This window comes from Rhinopithecus bieti, unplaced genomic scaffold (genome assembly GCF_001698545.2).
Source record: "Rhinopithecus bieti isolate Rb0 unplaced genomic scaffold, ASM169854v2 scaffold_18354, whole genome shotgun sequence".
Classification (NCBI taxonomy): Eukaryota; Metazoa; Chordata; class Mammalia; order Primates; family Cercopithecidae; genus Rhinopithecus; species Rhinopithecus bieti.
This window is the reverse complement of record NW_016809835.1, coordinates 2,698,360-2,708,831: the sequence shown is the minus strand read 5'-3', so window position 1 is coordinate 2,708,831 and position 10,472 is coordinate 2,698,360. Positions and strand designations below refer to the sequence as shown.

The following is a 10,472-nucleotide window of genomic DNA, read 5'->3' as shown; positions in this document are numbered from 1 at the left end:
TAGAAAAAATGTGTCAGAATAAAAACATAATCCTATAGGCCAATAAGGACTCAATCAAAATCTTACAGGGTCACTGAATCAGAATCATTCTTCCCCTTAACTTACTTTCATGACTCTCTGCAATCAGGTGTATCTGTCCACCCCGTTTTTTTCACAATTGAGTGAAATGAGGAAGTAGTGTAAGGCTGGTTTTTCTTTTGCTGCCACAAAGGTCTACACAGCGGCTGGTTCCTGTTCACAGTGAAAATGGTCCTAACCAGATGAATGAGGGACACAAGAGACATAACACAAATCAGAGAAGTTAAAATCGAGCTTATTCCTAAATGCAACTAAACCTAAGCAGAGCTCATGCCTGCCTGCTGAAGCCCCAAGTCTTCTACGTTGATAAAGGGTACGCCCTCCATTTTCTCTGCTCCTGCCTCCCCCATCTTTTTTCAAACACCATGGCTGATTTAAGCCCTATGCTGCCTCGCAGTATTTTGAAAACAAATTAGAAAGCTCCTTCCAGTTTTCCAGAGGTGATTAAATCCAAGAAGCCTTAGGAATGTAGAGGACAGAATAATATAAACAACAGATCTGAGATAACCATGTCCGGCAGCAGTTGCGGTTAGTTGCTTCTTTTCCTTTTTCGTCCATCAGTGATGGAAGCTGGATTGAGTCCACTGCATAAAGTTTGGTGGGCATAAATCTGCTATTTGATCCTGGAAAAACTCTGAGGATCTAGAGTCAGTGAGGAATTGCAGCAATGCTGGTGTTTCAAAGGGCCTAGGAAAAGCCAGGAGTCCTGGCTGACCAGCCCCGACACTGTCTTACAGCTGCAGGTTTACCTTGGTTAGCACAACAGGCCAAGCTCTCCCTTGCTCTAAGTCGACATGATATGATTTGTTCCCTTTCGGCTGTGTCAGTTCTGCAAACCAGATACCAGAGGCTGCAGGCTCAGGAGAGCCTGCCTGTCTGGAACACCGTTTGTTTGGACAGGACAGGCCACTAAGGCATTTCATCTCTTTAAAACTCCCAGGGCAGACAGCATATTTGAGGAATTCCTTTTTTCAAAGATTTTTTTTTTTTTTTTTTTTTGCCCCTTCCAACATTTTGTTTAAGAGAAAATGAGATGTCTATCTTCTGTTTCCTTATTTTTTTTCAGGAAAGCAAAGGGTTGTTGACTTCCTCCCTCTCCCCTCCCTTCCTTCCTTCTTCCCGAAGGTACTCATCTGAGAAAAAGAGAACGAAGTATTGTTCCTGTTCTCTTTCTTAAGTCATTCGAAACACTGTCCCTGCGAGTTCTTTAAGTTCCCTGCAATCTGTACACAAGAGAAAGAGGGAGAGAGAGAGGGAGAGAGACAGAGAGAGCAGGGATCAGGTAAAGGAGTGGGGCTGCTGCAGCCATTCAGACCTCAGGAGCTGGTAAGTTACCCATGCAATCATTTCTGCTTCCATTTCAAGGTTCCTGGGTGGATACTGCTGTGGGCATCTTCAACAGAAAATACCTTACTGGGTATAGTCCTTAACCAAAGGATATGAGTGATAGATGGCCCAGAATTTAAGCTAATAGTTTTTTTTTTGGTAAGAGAATACTGATGCTTTGCAGAGCTAAGGCTGGCAAAACTAGAAATAGAATTACATTGGGACTAAGGAGGACACTGCGTTAAATCTGAATTTTGGCACAGATCATGTGGCTGGGTGAACCAGGAGCCACTGGCATATGAGATGTGTCCCACTGGAGAATTTGCTTTTCCTCAGTACTGTGTCCTGGGAACCTTATCGGGGTGTCTGTCAAGGACTGTGGGTTTGCTCTGGGGTTTTTGTTAACACGTTGCCTGGATTGAGGTGCCCTTCTCCTGTTCTTTTCTTTCCATTCAACATCCCCCTAAAGGAGGACTGTTAATTGTTGTATGATGGTTATTCTGCATCATTGAAGTAGGAGGGAAAGAGAGAAGGGAATGTCACTTGGAAATACTTCTGCATGTGGGGAGCTTATGTGTTCAGGTTCCCCATGCGGGTTGAGTGTAAATTTATTATTCTCTGTCAGTGGAAGATGTCATCTGCCACACGATAGAAGGCAAAGGTTTTGGGGCATATAGCTTTAGTTTTGGAAAACGATATGCAGCTAGAATGGGAGGATTAAGATGGATTGTTTATGTCAGTAGGTGGGAAAAACTAAGTTATAGACGCAATTGAAAAACATTCACCCAGTGCCTGGTTTTCCAAGCACCAAATAGGGCAAAGCAAGCTAGTCAACCTTATATACACAACTAGTTTTTAAAAGTCTAACTTGCTTCGATTAAATTTGTCATAAAGGATAATGTTACCAGGAACCCATCATCACAAGCCATGAGGGAGCCGAAATCATGTTGTCAAAAATAGCTCAGCAAGGTCACTCTGAGAGACTCGTTATGTTTCCCAATATTGATACTTTAATTCAGAGAGATGTCGAATGGATAAAAGCCAATGGCCATGCATACTTTTAAAAAATATTCACTGCTGTGAAATTTACTGATTAAAATCATCTGGGATGTGAAGAATAAGATAAAATAGCTGGAATCTCATTTTAAAATTAATTTGGCTAGACTATGCTTTAACCACATTCAAGTAATTAATCTTTATTCAAAATTGAACCATCATCTTACTAAGGGTGAGAAAACATGATAGAACTAGACTGTGATATAGCTTTTGTTCCATTAGTCAGACCTCTTTTTTCTTCTCCTTTTTTTAAGAGACTTTCTTTAGGAGCACCATAAAATGAGCAATGTAAAGAGACGTGAATAGTGTTTGCCAGCTTGCGGATGCAAAATTATTCTAATAACAATTGAAAATTTTTTACAGCTACCCTACCACCTCCCCTAACTACTCCATTTTCATAGATCTTCAGATCAAAAGGTAGCTGGAATAGATTGTCGAGGGCATTATTGCATCATTTATCAGCAACTGTGGCCCCAGAAGAAAATGCAGGTCTGCGATCTTGACTTGCTCCTTTCAGTTTCATTTCTCTTGATAATGTATTGAATTTTGTGCTCAACAAAAACAACATCGCAGAACACATTCTAGTTTTATTGAGTAAAAGCATCAGATGCAACACAATAGGAAACAAATGACAGCAGAGTCATTTGTTAAAGACAAAGAAGGCAATTAAATTAAAGACAAGGAAAGCATAAGGTGGGTAGGCCAGTGGCTCAGAAAACAGCCCCAATGCTAGCATGAGTATTCACTGTGGCTTGAGATTAAGAAGCTGAGGATATGCAGTTTTCTTTTAAAGAAAAAAGTGTATTCAATATTTCCATTTAAGTTGCTAAGTCATTGCTGTGAAAATATTTCTTGGATACCAGGGGAAAAGAATTTTGACTACCCGAAAAATAAAAGCCATCGACTAATTTAGTCTAAGTCACTACCACTCAATCTATCTTTACTCACTCAACTCCAAGGAGTGAGTTGGCATTTGTGGAAACTTCCAGTGTGTGATTCTCTGGGGGTCATCAGAGGGCTCTTTTGTGATATCATTGGGGGAATTCCAGTTTGAAGTGATCCAGAATTTGAGACACACAATATTTTATTCGTTAATTTCTGCCAAAAACGTACACATAACTAAATTACAATTTCTTATACACATTTTAAATTGTGTTAGAATGTGTGTCCTGATCTGTGTACTGGGATGTGAGTCAAATTAGAGTGAGTAGAGCACAGGCTCTGTTGTTATACTAATTTTTGTTTGAATTTCAGCTTCGTTGCCTACTGATTATGGCCCTCAGGGCAGGTATTTAACTGTTCTAAGTCTCAGTGCCCCCAAATGTAAAATTGCATCAACATAATGGAGTTGTGAGGATTAAATACAACTATTGACATAAAACACTTAACATAATGTTTGGCAAGTAGTAGGAGTCAATCAGTGTCAGTTATATACTTTTTAAGAGTCATATATTAACACTTAAGAGTACTGTATTTTGTTAATACAGAGAATAGAATGAGTCTCCTGTAATCTGTGTCATTATTCTTGCTTGATACTATATCAAGGATCTAACAGAGCAGATATTATTCCTCACAGCGTTAGAGTTGGGCACACATTGAGTGAAGATATTCTGAACTCTAAATTCTTATAAAATAAAAGAGTGTAGAGTTTAGTGTATTGATATTCATCTTCACTAGTGGCAGAAATGGCAGATTTAGCTTCATTGAATGCAGCTATATTCAACACAGCTCGATGCAGGGGCAAATTTGTCTTGGGATAAAAGTTTTCAACTTAGATGAACATGCAAAGAGACTTCAGTTATATTGTAGACATTTTATTCTCCCTTTCACCCACTTCCCCAACTGCTTGAGCTCTGTGTTATTGGTGACCTTTTCCCTGGTTGTGGAGCGCTGGAGACACTTTTTTTTTGGAGACCATCGTGGTTGTACCATGACTCAGCTAAAGAGAAAAGGACTTAAAGTGACACATTCTCCTTCTGCCCAGGGCTGAGCACACTTGGGGTCCTCTCTCCTCAAACATTCTAATAGTGAGCCACTCACCTTCACACAGAGAAATAGAACACTGTATCACCATGGGTGTGCGTGTGTGTGCATGTGTGTGTGCGCGCGTGTGTGTGTGGTGCCTGGTTGATCCAACTGCTATTTTTCTTTCACTCTAAACTTTAAGACCTGTATGACCGTTAGTTTGTCAAGTAATAATGATGCTTTTTCTTAGGTCTTAGTTAAATTTCTCTCCACTTTCCAAAAGCAAAACACACAACAGCAAAAAAAAAAAAAAAAAAAAAAATCTACCACCAATAACCAAAGCCATTCAGGTCCTTTTGTTAGACTGAGAGCTTGTGATACAACAGATACGTATTTGGACACTTAACCTTAGGGACAAATCGAAGCTGAGTTGTTCTGCACTAACGTGCAAAAGGTGCCCTCTCATGTGGCTTGGTGGAGTAGAAAAGACCAGATTGGGAGTCAGAACGCTGCTGTTCTCATCCAATCTCTGCATTTCCTAGATGCATGACTCGACAGGTTTCTTTACTTGCTTGGACCTCAATTTTCTCATCTGTGAAATGACAAAATGGGATAAATAAGTAATTTTCAAGGTGTGTGTGTGTGTGTGTGTCACCTGGGGGCTTGTTTAGAAGTCACCTGGGGGCTTGTTTACAGTCTCCTCCTGCCCTACCCACTTCATGGGATGATCTATGAGACTCTTGCTGACATGCTGTGATTCTCTAAAACAGATGATCAATGTCTTGCTCCGTCTTCTTCAGGGTGGCATTAACTGTAAATGCTCGTTTGAAGAGCCATACTTTCAAATGGAATTCCTATTCAGCACTGGATGTTCTCTCTAGAAGGTAGTTCTGAGTATATCAAATGTTATTTTAGAAGCTATTAGTATTATGAAATAAGGAATGTCCTAGCCGGTTGAGCAATCTGATGATAATGATCAATGTTCTAGAACCATATGTAAATCACAAGATCAATTACTTAGATCTGTAAACATTATAAATCAATATAAATAGCACTTTTTTTTTGAGACAGAGTCAGGCTCTGTCACCCAGGCTGGAGTATAGTGGCACAATCTCAGCTCACTGCAACTTCTGCCTCCCAGGTTCAAGCGATTCTCCTGTCTCAGCCTCCCGAGTAGCTGGGATTACAGCTGCCTGCCACCGCGCCTGGCTAATTGTTTGTATTTTTAGTAGAAACGGGGATTCACCATGTTGGTCAGGTTAGTCTTGAACTCCTGATCTCAAGTGATCCACCTGCCTCGGCCTCCCAAAATGCTGGATTACAGACATGAGCTACTGCGCCCTGTTGAATAGCACTTTTTGATTTATCCATTTCTATATTATTTGCATCTTAGAGTGAGCATGTATTTGTTAATCAAGAAAAACACAGATACTAAGCTTTTTCTATTCCCTTTAAAAAATATTAGAAGATTCTATCTCATAAGGTTTTGTTTCTTAGTTTTTTACAATGTGTGCTGAGATGAGCCTATTTTACAAGTTAGATCCTTGTCCCTAATTTAATGGTAATGTAGAAAGGCAAAAGATTGATAATGGTGTTTGAAAACCAGCATTCACACGTCATATTGTATGCTTCAGTTATAAGGAAAATATAAACCTTATAGAAAAAGTTGTTCTAATTTTCCTGATTTGGTTTTTACCTAAATCACTCATTTTTTTCTTGTATGATTATATGGATAATGAAATAAAGCAGCAATGGACACAGATCTCCCTCTGACAGTAACATAGAGGCAACAAATAATTTTAATGTGCACCCTCAGAAACAACTAGCCTAATGATGTCTGTTCTTTTTGACTACTCAAAAACCAAATACATTTACATAAAGCAATGGTATTTACATAAAAGAATAAGAACACGTCCTCATCCAGCATTATGTGTAATATAAGGTTCACAAGAAAGTAAGCACCACGAGGACAAGGACTTTGTTTTGTCCACTGCTGTTTGCCCAGGGCCTACAATAGCACAGAGCCTGTCATAGATGCACAACAAATATTTGTTAAATAGATGAGTTCATGAATCAGTGGGCTGTAGAGTGAAAGATGCTATCTTTATACAATGCCAAATGAAGCTGTTAATTTGTTTAAAAAAAAAAAAAGTTAGTCAAACTTTTTTGGAGTCTAGACAATGCCAAACTGCCAGCTTGATGTATTTATCCCTCACCTGAATTGACTGGAATTATATGGGCTTGTTCTGCTGTTGTGTGCATGGGGCTGCTACATGTGTATTAAAATGTCATCTTGGTAAGCACCCCCAACCATTTGTTTATGGGAAATTAACATTTATCAGATAGATACACAGAAAAGACTGTTGTTGCATTTTATTTTCCATTTATTTTCTGGGCAGATGATGGGTTTGCAAATTGTTTTTGGCGAAAGAGAGCATGGTCATTTGTTTTTCCTTGACTAAAAGAGCTGTGAGCCAGGATCCAGCCTTGTAGGAAATGTTCAGCTCTCTGGTTTGTTATAGGCAAAGGCTGTGAGTCCAAGCTAAAGGAATGCCACTTGGGCTGAATTGACAAAACACCATGGGGTAAATCCAGGGAGAGAAATGTGATATCCTTGCTGAGCACAATGCCCTTTCCTTTATTTAATTCAAGGCAATTGAAGAAAGCCAAAACCACTGGATCAAGGCAGTTTTATACTTACTTGGCAAATTTAAAGTGGCAAATCTACATGCCTAATACCAAAAGTTGAGATTTTGGATGATGCTTTTTACATTTAACAACATTGGAGTTCTAGGTATCTGTTAATTGGAGTAGAAACCGAAAAGGCTCTTTCTATTAACATTGATAAAATCTCTCTTTAGTGTCAAGTACCAGGGCACACAAAGATAATTCTGGACAATTCTCCTATATTCCTTTGATAGATTATGGCCCCACTCTGACCTCATTCTGTGATGGCCACTGATACTAAATGGGAGAGTGATTTACCAACAACGGCACTACCACCACCAGCGCCAGCAATTATGGAGGAGTCATTACTAGGTTTGGGGCCTCCTCAGAACTTTAGATACTTCATTTCACTTACCCCATTCTCAAGTACGTGCCTTATTCTCCTCATCTTAGAGGTGAAGAAAGGCAACCACCTTGTTTAACAGATAAACTAGAGAAAGTACGTGATTTGCTCAAGGTCAGTAAATTAATGTTGCTTGTTTTCAGTTTCCTTAGTAAGGAAAAAGTGTCATCTGTAGCTAATAATTTCTTCAAAAAAATGTGTATCCTTTAAGGTAGTAGCCTTCAAACGGGGTCCAAGGACCAACAGCATGGCACCAGCTAGAAGCTTGTTAGAAATGCGGAATCAATCCCAGTTCCACTGCAGATCTACTGAAGCAGAATCAGCATTTTAACAAGATCTCCAAGTGACCAGTTGCACATTCAAGTTTGAGCAGCACTGCCTTATGGTTTTGAACTGTTGCACACAGATTGATCTGGGAATGTAGGTCCCTATTCCAAGGAGTTACAAAGCCATGTGTTAACTTTGACCTTGTCCAAGACAACATACCTCCCTATTAAAGAGTGGTATTACTGGACCAGTCTCCCATCTATTCAGCTCTGAGCAACAGTAGGCATGATTTCTGTGATCTCCCCCATGAAGTTAACTCCATTTCATGGGATCCTAGCACTCTCAGAGAGGAAAGGTTGATGGTATTATTTTCAAGTGCTTTCTGAGCACCAATCATCAGAGTTACCTGGGGCAGATTTCTAGGCCCTTCCCCAGATCTAACAAAGCTGAAGAGGGGACCAAGGCTTTGCTTATTATTCAAGCTACTGGCTCAGCGTAAGAAAGCCCCCAGGGAGGGTAGTGATGAGTATTTAAGGGAGATTACCCTAAAAAATAGTTTAGCTTTTTTCAGTAGCTTGAAAAAAAACATTTAAAACAGTAGTGCGCGCATGAGGGAACCGCAGAGTTCTTCCAGGAAGAAAAGGTACTCTGCCGGTTTCTTCCTTTGAGTGTTTGAGAATGGGGATGAGAAATCTTGCCGTCTGCCCTGTGTCTTCCTCAGGGTGAAAGGGAGGATCCCCTTCTCTAGCATCACAGCCAAGGAGGAGACGCCAGTCCACACGCCTCCCTCTTCCCAGTGAGAAAACTCTGTGGAAAAAATCCTTAGAGTTTCCTTTGCACTGGGGACTCACCGTTCTCTCCTGGAACAGAAATCAAGAGGGGACTATTGTTGGAGGGGTGGGGGAAGGAAGCAGCGCCGGAAGAAAGCGAGGGAGAGGACCGGAATCGCCTCTGGTTCGCTGAAGCCTGGACAAAATGGGGCCTCTGCCCGGATGGAGCCCATGGCATCTCTCCCGTTACTGAGGCCCTCTGGCCACCTTCCATGGAAAGTGCAGGGAGATGAGGAATTTCAGGTTTTCAGGGCTGTTTGGTGGAACACCTACCTCCGTAGTGTCCACCACTTGTTTCTTGCTGTTTTTTTAGTTCAGGCATTTTCTTTCCCACAGCACAGTGGAATTTCCTCCTTTCACCCCTACTTCCAGGGAAATTTTTCAGTTGTTTTTTCCCTTTTTTAAGTACAAAGAAGGGTCTTCTAGCATTATCCTAAAAAAGGTATATATTGAACATTTTTAGGGTACCGAAGAGTTCTATGCTTAATCTATAAAGGCGCGGTTCCTGAAGTGCTAGAATTTGAATTCTTAGGGTGAGGAACATGCGAACAGTTCTGAAAGGTTGCTGGCAGGTATATCCAGAATTTCACCTCCTACCTGGCTTTTCAGAGATCTGGGCAAGGAGGGACTATTCCTGGCATTGTCTTTCTTGACATTCAGGAAACATTCAGTGATGCAGCAGGCAGGCAAGCAAGCGTCTCCTCCAACATGGTCTGCAGCCCTCCTGGCACCCAGTGATTTCATGGCACAATCACCTGTCTCTTACTGGGGAGAAGTCTCCAGGGGCAGAGAGTTCTTCTGGTGGCAGCCTGGGACCCAGATCTAAATGGGGATGTTTGTGAAGGAATAGAGATACCAGTTTTGTGGGTAACAAAGTTCTACTCAAAACTGCATCATTTTGCAGAAGGTAATCCCATTCCATGTGTCTTCACATCCTCCATATGTTCAGACACATCTCACTATTTAGAATGACTGACATTGGCTCTTTTCCCCCTTGAGTCTCCTAGGAGAGAAATTTCAGCATCACATCTTTAATACATGCAGTTGGGAAGGACATTTAATGGTGAGAAAATCCCATTTCAGAAGGATTAGGACATAAAATGCCAAATGTATTTGCTCTTCAAGCAATATGGATAATTTGGGAGGGGTCGTGGTTTGCTGAAGTGCTATCACTATGTACATGGTACATGTACCTTACACTTGTGTATACATACACACACTGCCTACACAAAATCTTTGGCTCTTATAAAAGATTATGAGCCAATGGGTTAGCCCCAAATTGTGTGACTCAAGAATGTAGTATCTGATGTTCAATCTCTTAAACTTCCAAAGAGATTTACTGTCCTAATTATATTTTTCTTAGTGATGTTAAAAAGAGCTTGAATATTGTTAACTAGTGGGGGCAGGGAGAAAATGAGAGAAGATTTAAGTGTTACTACAAGCAATTCATAAAGCACTTCATTCACTTACTGTGTGTTGTTTTGAGAATGTGAGTAATGCAGGAAAGAATGCTACTTAGAGTCAGAGAATAGAGGATTGAGTGTACATACTGACACATGAATGGAACTAAAATGCATATGGGAATTTAGTATATCATAAAAATAACATGTATATCAGTGGAGAAAGTTGAATTATGTAATTAACAAGATTGGGACAACGGGGTAGCTATTTGGAAAAAAAACTTATATTCCTACTTGATTTTTTAAATTAAAATAAATTCCAGATAGATCAAAGACTTAAAATGTTAAAAATGAAAATATATGTGAACCTAAAATTTTGCTTTAAAAAGTCTGAAATAAAACAAAGAAAACATAAAAACTGTAGAGATTTTTTTTTTTTTTTTTGAATTGCAGAGTAGGAAGGGCCTTTCTAGTTTTACA

General features: G+C 40.1%; 1 protein-coding gene across 1 annotated transcript in view; it reads left to right on the top strand.

Annotated features, from left to right (window-relative positions):
- The first annotated feature begins 1,232 nt into the window (after nucleotides 1-1,232).
- ZNF366 (zinc finger protein 366) overlaps nucleotides 1,233-10,472 on the top strand; it is a 70,468-nt gene continuing 61,228 nt past the window's right edge. The window contains exon 1 of the mRNA XM_017890586.1: nucleotides 1,233-1,404. The gene's annotated coding sequence lies outside the window, so the exon portion shown is untranslated. The remainder of the gene's footprint in view (nucleotides 1,405-10,472) is intronic.